The sequence below is a fragment of the Anser anser genome (assembly GCF_964211835.1).
Source record: "Anser anser genome assembly, chromosome: 4".
NCBI classification, from domain to species: domain Eukaryota; kingdom Metazoa; phylum Chordata; class Aves; order Anseriformes; family Anatidae; genus Anser; species Anser anser.
Window position 1 is genome coordinate 32,747,136 of NC_139724.1, and position 12,815 is coordinate 32,759,950.

At 44.0% G+C, this 12,815-nt stretch overlaps 1 protein-coding gene and 1 long non-coding RNA gene across 7 annotated transcripts in view; one reads left to right on the forward strand and one right to left on the reverse strand.

Annotated features, from left to right (window-relative positions):
- Positions 1-12,815, reverse strand: part of LOC310899686 (uncharacterized protein) — a 140,768-nt gene that overhangs the window by 18,896 nt on the left and 109,057 nt on the right. The gene's annotated exons all lie outside the window — the stretch shown is intronic.
- LOC310899687 overlaps positions 1-12,815 on the forward strand; it is a 34,323-nt gene that overhangs the window by 6,654 nt on the left and 14,854 nt on the right. For 3 of the 6 annotated variants that reach the window (XR_014584513.1, XR_014584514.1, XR_014584515.1), the window contains exons 5-6: positions 6,683-9,142; positions 9,760-9,784. The exons of 1 other annotated variant lie outside the window; for it this stretch is intronic. This is a non-coding gene — a long non-coding RNA (uncharacterized lncRNA). The remainder of the gene's footprint in view (positions 1-6,682; positions 9,143-9,759; positions 9,785-12,815) is intronic. 2 more of the 6 variants (XR_014584516.1, XR_014584517.1) reach the window with 2 other exon arrangements.

The following is a 12,815-nucleotide window of genomic DNA, read 5'->3' on the forward strand; positions in this document are numbered from 1 at the left end:
TGCTTGCTCCTTTGTGTTTTTTTTTTTAAACCTCTGAATACTGAAGGCACATCCAGTGCATCTAAATAGCAATGCAGTGTAATTGACGAGGCTTTTTAGCAGGCAAAGGTGACAGATACTGCTCAGAAACTATTTTTACATCTGATCCTTCTCTCTCTGCCATTGCATGTATTCTACTCTGCTTTATACCTTTTATTACATCTGGACGGGGTTAATACTGCTTAATCCACTTGGTTGAAACTGAAGAGTAAAATGAGCGAAAAAGGTCTTTTTGACTTGGAGAATTTTGTCTTTTTGACTTGGAGCATTTCAGCCCACATCTTTCGAGATGCTATGTCAGGTCCATACTCTGCATCCTCCCACATCACGCAGAGAGAGGCCATAAGAAAGATCTGATACTGGTCCCAGGGTAGCCAAAAGCTGAAATGAAGCTGCATATCCTATGATGTGTCCCTTTGATTCCAGGGGTATGATCTCTTCCTCCTCAGGCTGCAGCAGGGTGTGGGCTTTTGGAGACAAGTTCTTACCTTGGCTGGTAGCAGAGATCACACACGGCAGTAAGTCTGGAGGCTTGCAGGGCTGGAGTGTGGCAAAGCTTGCTCCCCAGCCACTGGGCATACGATGGGCACTGCAGGCAGCAGCGTGGAGGAGGTGAGGAGCAGGGCAGTGTGCCAAAGCAGGGTCGGGAAGGGGTGGGTGCCAGCCACATCTCCTGGGGCTGCCCCACCGCAAAGCTCTCACCCCAGCGTGGACTCCATCTTTCAGCAGGAGAGCATTAGCTTGTCACCCTCAGCCTCTCTCTTTCCCATGGTTTATTCCACCTCCTGTGCTGTTAGGGACGGGGTTGAAATGAAAAGGGATTCATTCTACATCACACCTTCCTCTCCCCAGTTGTCTCCCTCGCTGCTCTTGCTTATTTATAAAGAGATCAATGCAGGTGACACCTAGAAATTGCTTACACTCCTTAATCTCTAAGGTGTGTTTTAAATGGTGCTGCCCTACTGCTGTAGCTTGGTGATGCTTATTTAACATTTTTCCCCCTTGCCTCTCACACACTTCATTTACAAATGCTATTATTTCTATCCATACAAAATAGACTGTAGAAACAGGCAATAAAATCTTGTGGAGTATGCCTCCAAATGGAAGGGCAGTAATTTATCATACCTGTAAACTTTCTATCCACATCGGTGCTGTGCAAAGAAATGCTCAGCCAAGGGATGGAACTGCCATCACAATCTGTATGCACGTATTTTGGGCTGTATGAAACACTGCATAAATTGTCAAAAATATTTGATTTGCTTTTCTGATTGTTTCTACTTTTATTCTTTAATTCGAATGGTATTTTTAAAAGTAGTGTTTCAAAACAAAACCATCAAAAGGTTTCAATCTGAAATGAGTGAAAAGAAAATGATCTGAATGTACGTAATTTCCTTCCTCCCATATTCTCTTCTTTGGGTACAAATTACTCAGGAAATCAAGACAAATTTGATACTGGTTCTACCACCTAACAAAATTTTGCTGCACTCTGAAAAAATTTCTCATCATTTTCCCATGAGCTTCGTGTTTGGCATCAATGCATTTTTCAAAACTGCCTCTGCAACTTTTATTCTTATTTATTATTTGCATTAGCACCTGCGGGGTTAGGGGTCTTTCTGGGGATATACTAAAAATACAGTCTTTGTCTCTGAAACGCCATAATTTTCAACATCTCCAAGGGATTTCAATGCATGAAATAATTCAGTTCTGGTACTCTCTTTGAATTAGCTAGTTAGTTAATTCTTTGAGTGATGTGTGTAAAACATTGGATACTGTGAAAGAGGCAGCAGGCATGACTCCTGAGGAACCACCCCATAATATTTACCAGATTTAGGTCTCCTCATTTTCATAGTATCTCCAGTCTTGAGTAGTCACATGAAAGACAAAATGAATGAGCTATAAGAAATTCACACCATGCAGCATTACTATAAGTAATAAATCTCCTGCAGAAAAGGAATTTGTATAGAAATAATAAAAGTATCGGATGCTAAGAAGAAGTGAAACCAGCTGTGTAATATAAAAGAAAATCTTTATCCTCATCTCACTGGTGAAAACTAATTCAAACAAAATCCATTACATAAATCATACACTTGAAATTATTTACATAAAAACAGATGGAGAGAGTTCCTACTGCGATAATGATGTTTTAGCAAAGTATGTCTTCCACAGATCAACCAGCTTTCTGCAAACAATGGAATTTATTCTGCTTTCGTCAGGGGTGTAAATCTCTCATAGCTTCCCTGACTTCTGTGGAGGCTCAGGTACAAGGCAGGGCAGCGCCTGCTCCCACTGCTGGAGCATCCTGCCGGTTTTGTGGTTACAGCCTGCAGAAACGTCAGGCTGCACAGAAACACAGGTTTTGCCTGCTCCCCGCTTTCGGGGGCTGGTGCAGCACATGCTGTCTGTTTTCACAGCACCATGCATGCTGCTGAGCATTACCCAGCTTTGCTATTAATTAGTCCAGTGTGTTTTTATACATTTTTCCATTTATTATTTTGTTTCCTTGTCCTGCCAGACCAAAGGCTTTTGTGGGCAGACCAGTGGGACCACGTACCCCTTAGATGTTACTTTCTGCCCCTGCCTCTCTCCCTGCCTGCTGCTGTTCCCACCGGCCTGGGGACCTCATCCCATGGTGGCTTGGGAAGCCACTTCCTCCTCTTGGCAGGAGCTTCCCAACACTAGGTCGATGAGGCAAATCTTCCCTGACCCTCCAAAGGGCCCTTGGCACCAACACACAGCACAGGCTAATCAGCTTGTGGACTTACATGTCCTGTGTTCACACTTTTTTTTTTTCATGCTGCCTTTTCCTATCACTCTTTTAACCTGGTAAGAAAAAAAGAAGGGGTTTGTGGGTAACCAGGTTATAATGGAAATCCTATGTTTCTAGTGACTTAGGGAACTGATCAGAAAGTATATCAAATCAAAGAACGGATCACCACGTAACTAAGATGTATTCGATGGGTATTTGAAAAGGCTATATAAGTTAGGACAAACCATGCTGGCAATGGATTTAACAGAATAACATACTTCAGAGTAGCCTGTGTGCTAACGCAGAGTCAAGGTGCTGATACTTCAATGCAGATGACACTGCGTGCTCTTCAGCTTGTGTGTGAGGCTCATTGTGCAGGATTTGAAACTCTCCGGTTCCTCCTGATTACCTTCCTTTAAAAAAAAAAAAAAAAAAAAAGTAATATTGCAATTTTCACCTTGGTTCATGGTGGTTCTAACTCTCTGAATGACCCCCTGCCCAACAGAGCCCCCCCAGCTAGCTCCACCACTCCTGCGCTACTTCTTCAACTGCTGTCAAAACTCGCTTCATGTTCGAAACATGCTATTTCTGTCAAAATAACTGCCTTCATTTCTTCCACATGATGGAAATATATGCTGTCCCTTTAAAAATGTATCATAAAAATGAATGTTCGTAAAATATGAGTCAAGTTTCCATATACCTTAATCAAATTCTGGAGGGTCTCTGGGGGACGGCACTTTCACTGCAGCTGTGCAATGTGAAGTTTGTTCCAGTACTGATTGAAAATATTTTTGTGCTTCCTTCATTTTTGCCAGTGAAAACCCCAAGGCACTTTCTGCAGGCTGAAGGCGCCGTTATTTGGGGTGACAGTGATGGGTCACAGGAATGGTGCGGAGAACTAACTAGCAGACTTGAAACCAGCAGAGTCCCCAAACCGATTGTCAGTCTTGAAATCTTCAGAACAAAAAGTGTCTGTCTTTCTCATTCTTGATTTTTATTCCATGTGGGAATAGACAGCACCAGGCTTGCATGAGCTATAGAGGTTGTCTGTAAAAGCAATAATGTGATTGTGTGATTGGGTGTCACAGTTTTTAACATGCTTTTTTTTTTTTTTAAATTTTTTTATTTTTAATGAACAGTGTAGTACAGTTTCTTAACTTCCTCAATTTTCCCCCTTTCCTCCCCTGTGTTCCCCAGCATTACTATCACCTGTACTGTCAGGTTAGTATAGGATAGTCATGGCAGTGTACCCATGGTTTTTCCAGTCTGTTTGCTTTCTTCTCACTCTGAATGTCTTCACACAGCCCTACATCTTCCATGAGGAAGCACATTACCTCTTCGCTCTTTCCTGGTGTTCCCAGGGAGCTTTGTCTCTGCTAGCAAGGAATCTTCCTTCCTCTGGGGCCATGAGAGTCTCCTCAGGGCAGCTCTAGCAGGGCATTTTCAGTGGAGGTTCCCTAGTCTTGAAGCTCCATCTCTCAGCGTGTTTTAATTACCAACATGGGAAAGGTGTCCTCATCTGGTGCTTTAGGTGAACAGTTGTACAGGACCTTCAGCTTCAGATAGACTTAAAAAAAAAAAATCAAAGCTCAGCCAAAAATTCTGTAATTCAAAAGCAAAACCCATCTCAATCCTCCAAAGGCTCCGACCACGTGCTGTCGTGCCAGTACCTGGTAGCCACCTGGGTGAGGTGGGGGTAGCCCGTGTTTGTTGAGGCTGATGAACCCTGCACCCCGTCTGTTAGTAAAGCTCCTGGGTGCAGGGCTGATCTCAGCAGGGTGAGTGCCATGCATACATGCTCTGGACCCATACTGAATGTGGCCCACCTCCATTCACAGTCACCCTAGGATGCGACTGGTCTGGCATTGTGAAGTCTTGGCACCCAAACCACAGCAATCCATCAATTCCAAAAGGACATTGCTGGTGCCTTTTCAAGGAACTACAGGAATCAGAGATCTGCCAGTGGAAGACAGCTCTTCATTCACAGCATATTTTCCAGTGCATTGTCCAATCCAGTTTTAAGTGATTCAAGAAATTAGGCTTCCCACTACCGTTTCCCTGGGGTGGATATTCCACAGGCTTATAGACCTCACTGTTAGGACATTTTTCTTAATATTCTGCCTAAAATTACCTTTATTTTTTTTGCTGTCTCAGGAAAACTTCTTGGTTGTATGTCACTGTCAAATGAAAGAGAAAGTCAGCATTTTTAGCATCCGGCGCAGCCACTTCCCCAGTACTTGAGCTGATGTTCGTTTTGCTATTCAGAAGATTTGTCAGGCTGCTTCACCATTCCTCTCCAGGCTTGACTGTATTTTTATGAGCTACCAAACCCACCCATTTATTATTACTGGCAACAAGTAAGTTCCATCCATTCTCGAGGACATACAAAATGATCCAGCCCTAGACATTACCTGAGCAAAGGCACTTACTAAATGAACGGAAACCACAGTCAGAATCCCCACGTTTCTCTTCAGCCCACCAGATAGTCACAAAATGAAGAATTTTATAAAAGTGTGCTGCACAACAGTGTCAGACTCTTACTATTGTATTTCAAGGTTGGTGATGATACTGCTTTTTCCTGGTCAAATTTCCAGCCACACTGTTTTATGCTTTGACCCAGAAAACCTCTGCCTGCAGACCCCCATTTGCTCGCTTTCTGGCTTTCTGAAGCATCCTTCCCAGACTTGTGCATTTGGGTCTGTGAGCTTTGCACCCAGAAGCAGTTTTCAGGTGGCAGTGGTGGAGACTGGCTGAAAACACAGCCCACGGTCTCTGTATTAATTGGTGTGCACTTCTCACATACAGTTCATGTCCAGAGTGAATTCTGAATCAAAAGAATGACCACGGAAAAATATTTCATGCCTTGCCTACTTTTTCTGAAGCAAAGAGTGGTAGATATCTTTTTAATAGCTTAATTTTTTGCTCACTAAGGATGGCAAATCTCACCCTTTCAAAACATATTTTTGGTAGAAATCGGGATGGAAATGGAAGTATTGATCTCTGGTTCTTGATGGAAAAGTGCACAGAGACTTCTTGTGAGATTTTTATTTCTTTATAGGCTACGAATGAGGCTTACAAAGATGCTGAAAGCGTGTGAACCATGTATATTCTTCCTATAAAACTAATTATATCCAGGCTCAGAATAAAATCAGCTACTACAAAATGTTGCTGAACAGACCCTTTCCCCACTAACCATTGAACGCTCTGAGCAAAACGGCTGATTTTTCAAACTTTTGAAATGTCTGCTGTGAAAATACTCCAGGTGTCCTCTCAGAAGGTACTCTGACAGAAGAGGGAGAAGAAAAAGAAGAGAGGAAAAAATAGGGCATACTTGTGGCTGAAATTTGGATTTCCCCTGGAGTTCTCTTGGAGTTCTGCTGGCAGCAAAGGATGCCAGGAGTGGAGATGTTTTTCAAGAATCAAATCCAAAGCTTGAAAGGGGTGCTGAAAGGGGAGGGCAAACTGGCCCTTCTGGAGGCATTGCTGAAGGGTTTAAAACTGTTTACACCTCATGTGACACAGCTTTTTTTTCTTTTTTCTTTTTTTTTTTTTTAAAAAAAAAGGTAGGTTAATTGCTGTAGTGGGGGGTGACATGAAGTACAGCTGTCTGGAGACGCTATTTTACAATTCTCTTTGTATCTCACTGCAACTTTCAGTGGTTGTGGGTTGGTTGGTTTGTTTGTTTTTAATGCACAACCCCGTCAGCCTGATGAGTGTCAGTAGGACCTAGTTTTGAGGTTTTGGATGGTTTTATTTTCTAGAGGTATTATTGGTCTACCACTTTTGCAGACCAAGAATAAGGGTTGCATGCTATATGAGGCATAATTCAAGTGATCATTATAAGTGATTTCCCTCCCAGCATGTTGAGAGGGAAAGGTTGTTTCTTTGTGTTAGCAGAGTTGGTCTCCCAGAAGTCACGAATAGAGCTGAGGAGAGGCTTGAGTATGTTCCTTAACACCAAAGTCATACACCTGGGAGCTGTGGGAAACCTACTGGGTCTTCTGGAGAACGGGAAGAGTGGATTCCTCTATGCTGGGTGGACGTCCAAGGAAGGATTGTAGCCATGCATTGCGACCACTCTTGAGGAGGCAGCTGTAGTGCTCTGTTCGATGTTACCAGGCATCTGTAAGCGAGCTAACCATCGGCACTGTGTGTTTGAATGGGGTCCTGATTGCTTGTAGACTTCGTGATTGCTGTTGTGAAAAGCCTTGGCATGCTTACATACTGCCTGTCAGATTTACATGTGTGCCTGCAGACCTATGGGCTGTGCTGAGCTCTCCCAGCAAGGCTGGAATTAATGAAAGGGCATCACTGAATTCAGCGGAGGTAAGCACATGTCAAACCAATGTAAATACTTATCAAATCAGGCCTTGGGTTGCTTTATAAGATGATAGAAATGTTTCAAAACCTCCCTGGTTCTGTAAATCCTGTGCAGGTAAAACTCTGGGATTGGGCTCTCTTTGCTTGCAATTTTGTATGTCTGAGGCACAAAGAATAAGGTCTGGCTCTATGTGATGTACCCAAAGTAATAGCTACAAAAGTAGTAATAGTTAATTTTTGATCCCACCCAGAAGTATGTTCATTTAACTGATAGAGACAACTGATGCCTTATAACTTGACCATCTGCTGTCAACAGACATCTGAGCCTTAGAATTAGGAAAAATAAATAAAAAAAAAAAGCTTTGCTGATGCTTCATACTTCAGATGGGTTTCATTTCATGTTGCAAAGTTGCCAAGGCCATGGGGAGAGTGGAATGGCTGTAAGATTTAGCATCTTTACACACTTGGAGCAATGTTTGAGGAGAGGAAAGAGTGAGGGGCATAAGCTGGGGACTGGGCTACAGCTGTCTGTTGAGGTCCGAGAAGTGTGTGTGTGCATCATCTGTGAGCTATTAAGCACTCATTGCTTTTGCCATCTAATATCCTTGTTCAGGAATGTACATACTTCAAAATAAATTAGACAGGGATACGGTATCTTGTATCTGTCTTAACTCATCTGTCTCTGCAGAAGGAAATTCCCCACTCCTGGGGTCCAGATCCTCCTGGCTGCCCAGAAGCAGCGACAGCAGCACGTGAAGCCAGCATCCACTATGTGCAGAGGGAGATGACAAGCAGCAAGCACTCGTGTGCACATCAGTGCATGGCTTGCACGGACCCCCTATAGGGTCTGTAAGACCTCCAGCGATCTGGCCTGCTTGCCTGGAAGTTGCCACTGACTTTCAGTGCAGGTGAGGAAGGGGCCTGGGGCACAGCCATCCACGGGTCCCCCAGCGCTGCCCCACAGCAGGGGAAGCCAGCAAAGCATCGCAGCCCCCAGCCAGGGCACCTCAGGGCTGCCCTATCCCACTCCCAGTTAACGCTGATGAGGGATTTCTCAGACATCTACCGGGCTGAAATTATGTTGCTCAGACTAAACATATTAAATGAATTACAGCAAATTAGCCCACGTTCCCTGGTGACTTGAGGCCTGTTAAAAGGCAGTTATGGTAGTTATTAGAGAGTTGCCTTTAGCTACTGCTTTGTTGATTCAATGTTCCTTGCATGCAAAAAAACCCCTCTGATCAGAGGTGGACTCCTCTGTGACAAGCAAGTACTTATTACTGGATGAAAGGGACGAACACACGGCTGCACCACGGACCAGCAGACATGTCCCTGGAGTACCAGGTGAGCTCTTCTGGAGGGGCACTGGAAGCATGGGCGGCTGGTGGGGGTCTCCACAGGACACAGAAGAATCACAGGGTGCTGAAGGAGGCTTTGACGTGGAGGGACCACAGCTGCATTAATACAAGTGGGAGTAAGGCTTTGTAAGCCCTGCTGGAGTGGTTGTGTAAGTCAGTGATCTTCCTCTTGAGCACTCTGGCATCCAAAAATATCCTTCTCACTGGAGAGGAAGCGGGGAAGGGTGAGCTTGGAGAAAACCAACATCTCGGAGCAGTGCTCACCATGGTTTATTATTGCATGTCCTTCAAGGGCTGTGAACATCTACCAGGGTCTGGAAATGCACAGCCGAGTACATGGTCCCAAACCTGACGTTTCCGCATGCTAAACAGGACAAGCCATCAGCAAAATGCCACAGATTTTGAGTCCTATTGTTTACATGCTTTTCCAAAACACTATTTCTTGTGAAATCAGGTTCACCTTGGATTGCTGGAAAATGCACCTTAAGCTGCTCACTCAGTAACTGGAGCCCTGGCGCAGGCTGCCCAGAGAGGCTGTGGAGTGTCCTCCTTGGAGACCTTCAGAAGCCACCTAGACATGTCTTGGGCACCCTGCTCTGGATGGCCCTGCTGGGGTTGGGCCAGATGGACCCAGAGGTCCATATCAACTGTAAACAGTCTGTGACTCTGTAACAGCTAGGTAAGCGACTGCTGGCATTTAACCGTTCGGGTGAAATGAGAACATGTCTCAGTTCCACTTCCACTGCCAGCAGACCACCTCTCAGGTTGTGCCATCAGTGCTGGTTACAATTGACCAAAGGCTGTTGAGGGTCCTGGTTGCCTTCCTGATCTTGGTCTGTCTCCAGGATAACTGCACAAATTTTACACTACCCTCTGATTTTATGTACTCCCAAGCGCCCTGTGTTTGGCTGGAAATCCTGATGGTCTGGCTCTTCTGGTGGTAACTCTGTGTGTTTCAAGGGTGCGATGTCACAAAAGATGAAAGATGAGAACAAAATTCGTATCCTTGTCATCTGTGTTTTTTATTTGTCTTCTTGGAAATAAGACACTGTCCTTTCTCCGTGCTTGCTCTTCGCTAATATTAGGCATATGATATGGACTGAATACGTAATTTAATCAAGACTCAGTATTGCTTGATTAGTGTCATTTGGATCACATTTTGAGGTTATTACCACAAAATGGGCTGGTTTTGATATCTATTAATTTTTTTATGATGATACATGTAATTGTGTTTTTTTTTTTTCTCTTGTAACTTTAACTAAAGAGAAAGCCTTTTTAATGCAATCATCTAGACAGATTTCCTGAAAAGAAACCTGCAAAGGTAGGTTAATGGAACGTTTCACTACACCTACTAACCCCCCAAAAAATAGCAGTCGTATGTTTCCATTTACAAATATTTAGTGAAAATGCATTATGTGAAATATTTTAGTCAAGCAGTGTAGCTGAGCATTTACCTTCTCATGGTGTGGTGGACCTCAGATGTTTATCGTTTTATTTTTCAGTGTATAGAAATACAGTTGTTAGCGATATAAATTTAGAGCATCACTGAACCAAGACACAGGGATTAAAATAGTTCTCCTGAAGAACAGTGTAATGCTCTAATTGTAAGTGGAAATGGGACTCTGGTCCTAGAAGAAGGGCTCTACAAGTTTGGAAAAGCTGCCTTTGGGCCCTGCATGGGGCTCCTGGGATAAGGAGGACCCGGAAGGTTTCGCTCTGGGCAGCTGGGTTTCTGCTTCATATTATGGTTAATTATACCACGTCCTCATGTGCTCCCTGGGACTCAGACCCCAGGAGTTCAGGTTTCCTCCCCAAACCTCCTATTCCTGGTGCTGCTGCTGAACCCCTGGAGCTCCAAGTTCATTCTGAGAAAATGTTCTGCAGCATCAGGAAGGGTTTGCGGGAAATGAATGTGATCGCTAATGACTCCAGGATTGCATTTCAGCTAAGAACTGTGCGGTTCTATGTCTAGGTTAAGAGCTAATTCAATTTGGGTGGATGTTTGTCCTCAGAACAGCTCACTTCTCCTCAAAATAAGCTCCTCATTCTTCCCTATTCTGAGAAGCTCCATTCAGGTCCCCAGGTCTGGGGGCTGACACAGGAGCATTGTTCAACAGATAACATTTGGCTAATCTGAAATTCCAAAAGAAGGCAAATAGTGAAATAGGTCTGAGCAGAGGTCAGATTTCAGCTTCCTCTGGTGTGTGTATAAAGAGCAGATTCTGTTTCTCACAGTCAGCTAGGATTCTGCTCTGAGCATGCCACTGGAGTAATTCACAAAATGACAGTGTTTTCCCAAGCCTTCACTCGAATTTATCTTTTGGTGTTTTTTCCCCCCACTTTATTCCTCACATCATTTTATTTCCTATTAAACAAAGTCACAGTGTGGCATAAGCATAATAAACTTTATACCTTACAATCTAAAAAATCAGTGCTATTCCAGCTGAGAGTCTAAGAGTCATAGCATGTGAATGCAGATTATTTTTTTTTCCACTTTATACTTTAAGAGGTTTCCTTTGTGAACCATTTGGGAGCTTTAAGCTGGAAGACTGTCTTACAACCAAACTACATAGATAAACATATGCATTCATGGATATTTCACAAGCCAGAGGCCGTGTCCATCTCTGATGGCTTGGCAGAGAGCACGTCCCTCGTGCAGAGGTCTAATGGTGACAAAATAATGTGTGTTTCTATTGCTGTGCAAGATGGGTTGCAGGCTCAGACACAGTGGGGTTACATACAGCAATGAAAATCCTCTGGGAGGAGGGCTGGAAAAGGCCTCTGGAGGCCCTTTCCCCATCCCAGGCAGGATCACCTGTAACTGATGTGTTTTTGTTCACCTGGCTTTCCTCTAAACTCTCTGGCACTGGGGCCTAAAAAAGTTTCCTGAGCAGTTTATTGCATGACTCTTTACCCTTTCTGTTAAAATACTTTCCTTAGTGAATAGCCTAAGTCACTGCTGCTGAAGTGACAGCCTGCTCTTTTGTGTCCCACAGAGAAGGGAGTTGATCCCACCCCTCTGGGCAGTGAGCTTTTACAGGCCTCCCCTCTGCCTCCTCTGCTTGGGGTTTCATACCTCTCTGAAATTTTGTTCCTGAAGATTTCACGTGGGTTTTTTTTGGTCAGTATTCAGGACTTCAGACCCCAAGCACTCTGACCAGGCAAGCAGTGCTGCAAAGCAAACCCCTGCTTTCTCACTGCAGCTGCGAGGCTGACATATCCCCATCTCCTAACACTACAGACTGAGCCAAAGAAGTCTCGGGGTGCCAATACCTAGGGAAGGTTTGCAGGTGTCTAGCTGGGTTTCAAGTACACCATGCAACCATGGGTGAGAACTATATCTTTCCAAAATGCAGCGAGAGGATGGGGAGATGCTGAAGTGCAGGAGCAGCAGCGTGGATGGGACCATTTCTGTTGAACTCTGGCTCTTGGTGGAGGGGGGAATGCTGCCTCTCTGTGCCTGCCTCAGCATCTGTCTTGGTGTCTAATGGGGTGTGATGTTATGGAGCCCTAAATGTCTTCTACTCTTCGTTGAAATCCATTTTCTAATCACTCCGGTCTCATGGGATTCAGGCAAGAACCAGTGACAAGAGGGTGGAACAAAAAATATCTCCAATACTCCCCTGGAGAGGTGGTGCTCCTTTGAGGCTCTAAGGGATTAAACTGGAAAATGTTGTGGGTGCAAGCTCTGCAGCTGCTCTGGCAGGAAACCCCAGCAGTGGTTTGCTGTGGGCAGCCCTCTGATCACTGGGGGTCACCAAGGCATTCATCACCATGGCAGGGTCAGTGTCTAGAGGGAGGGAAAATGAAAAGAAGCTCGCCACTCTTAAATATTTTGGGGATGAAAAAGCCACTGATGAAGGCTGCTGAAACCCAGTCTTTTAAACACAGTGATGACCTCGAGTCCCTAGGATTTTAAGCTAATTAAAATAGAACTGGATGGAATTAATATAAATATAGCCTCAAACCAGGCAAAGGAAAAACAAAACCCCATGCAGGCTGATCTGATGAAGATTATGGAATGTAAGTGCCATTCAATTTTCTGGAATACCACATTATTTTTTTATTCTGATGTTAATAGGAAAATATTTTACAGACTCTCTCAATAGGTTATGTTGGATTTCATTCCAGTGTCTCCTTTTGCAATAATGCTAATGGCAAAAGAAATGCACATCAATGTTGTTTTAGCTGCAGTAGAAATGCCAGGGAACTCAGACCTATGCTATGCACTATCACCTCGTCAACTGGTAAATTACTAAATCGAAATTTTATGAAATTACTCAATCAATATTTGTGCAGATGGCTTCCAGGAAAAAGCACTTGTGTCTGTTTAACTCTAGTGCGTAACAGAT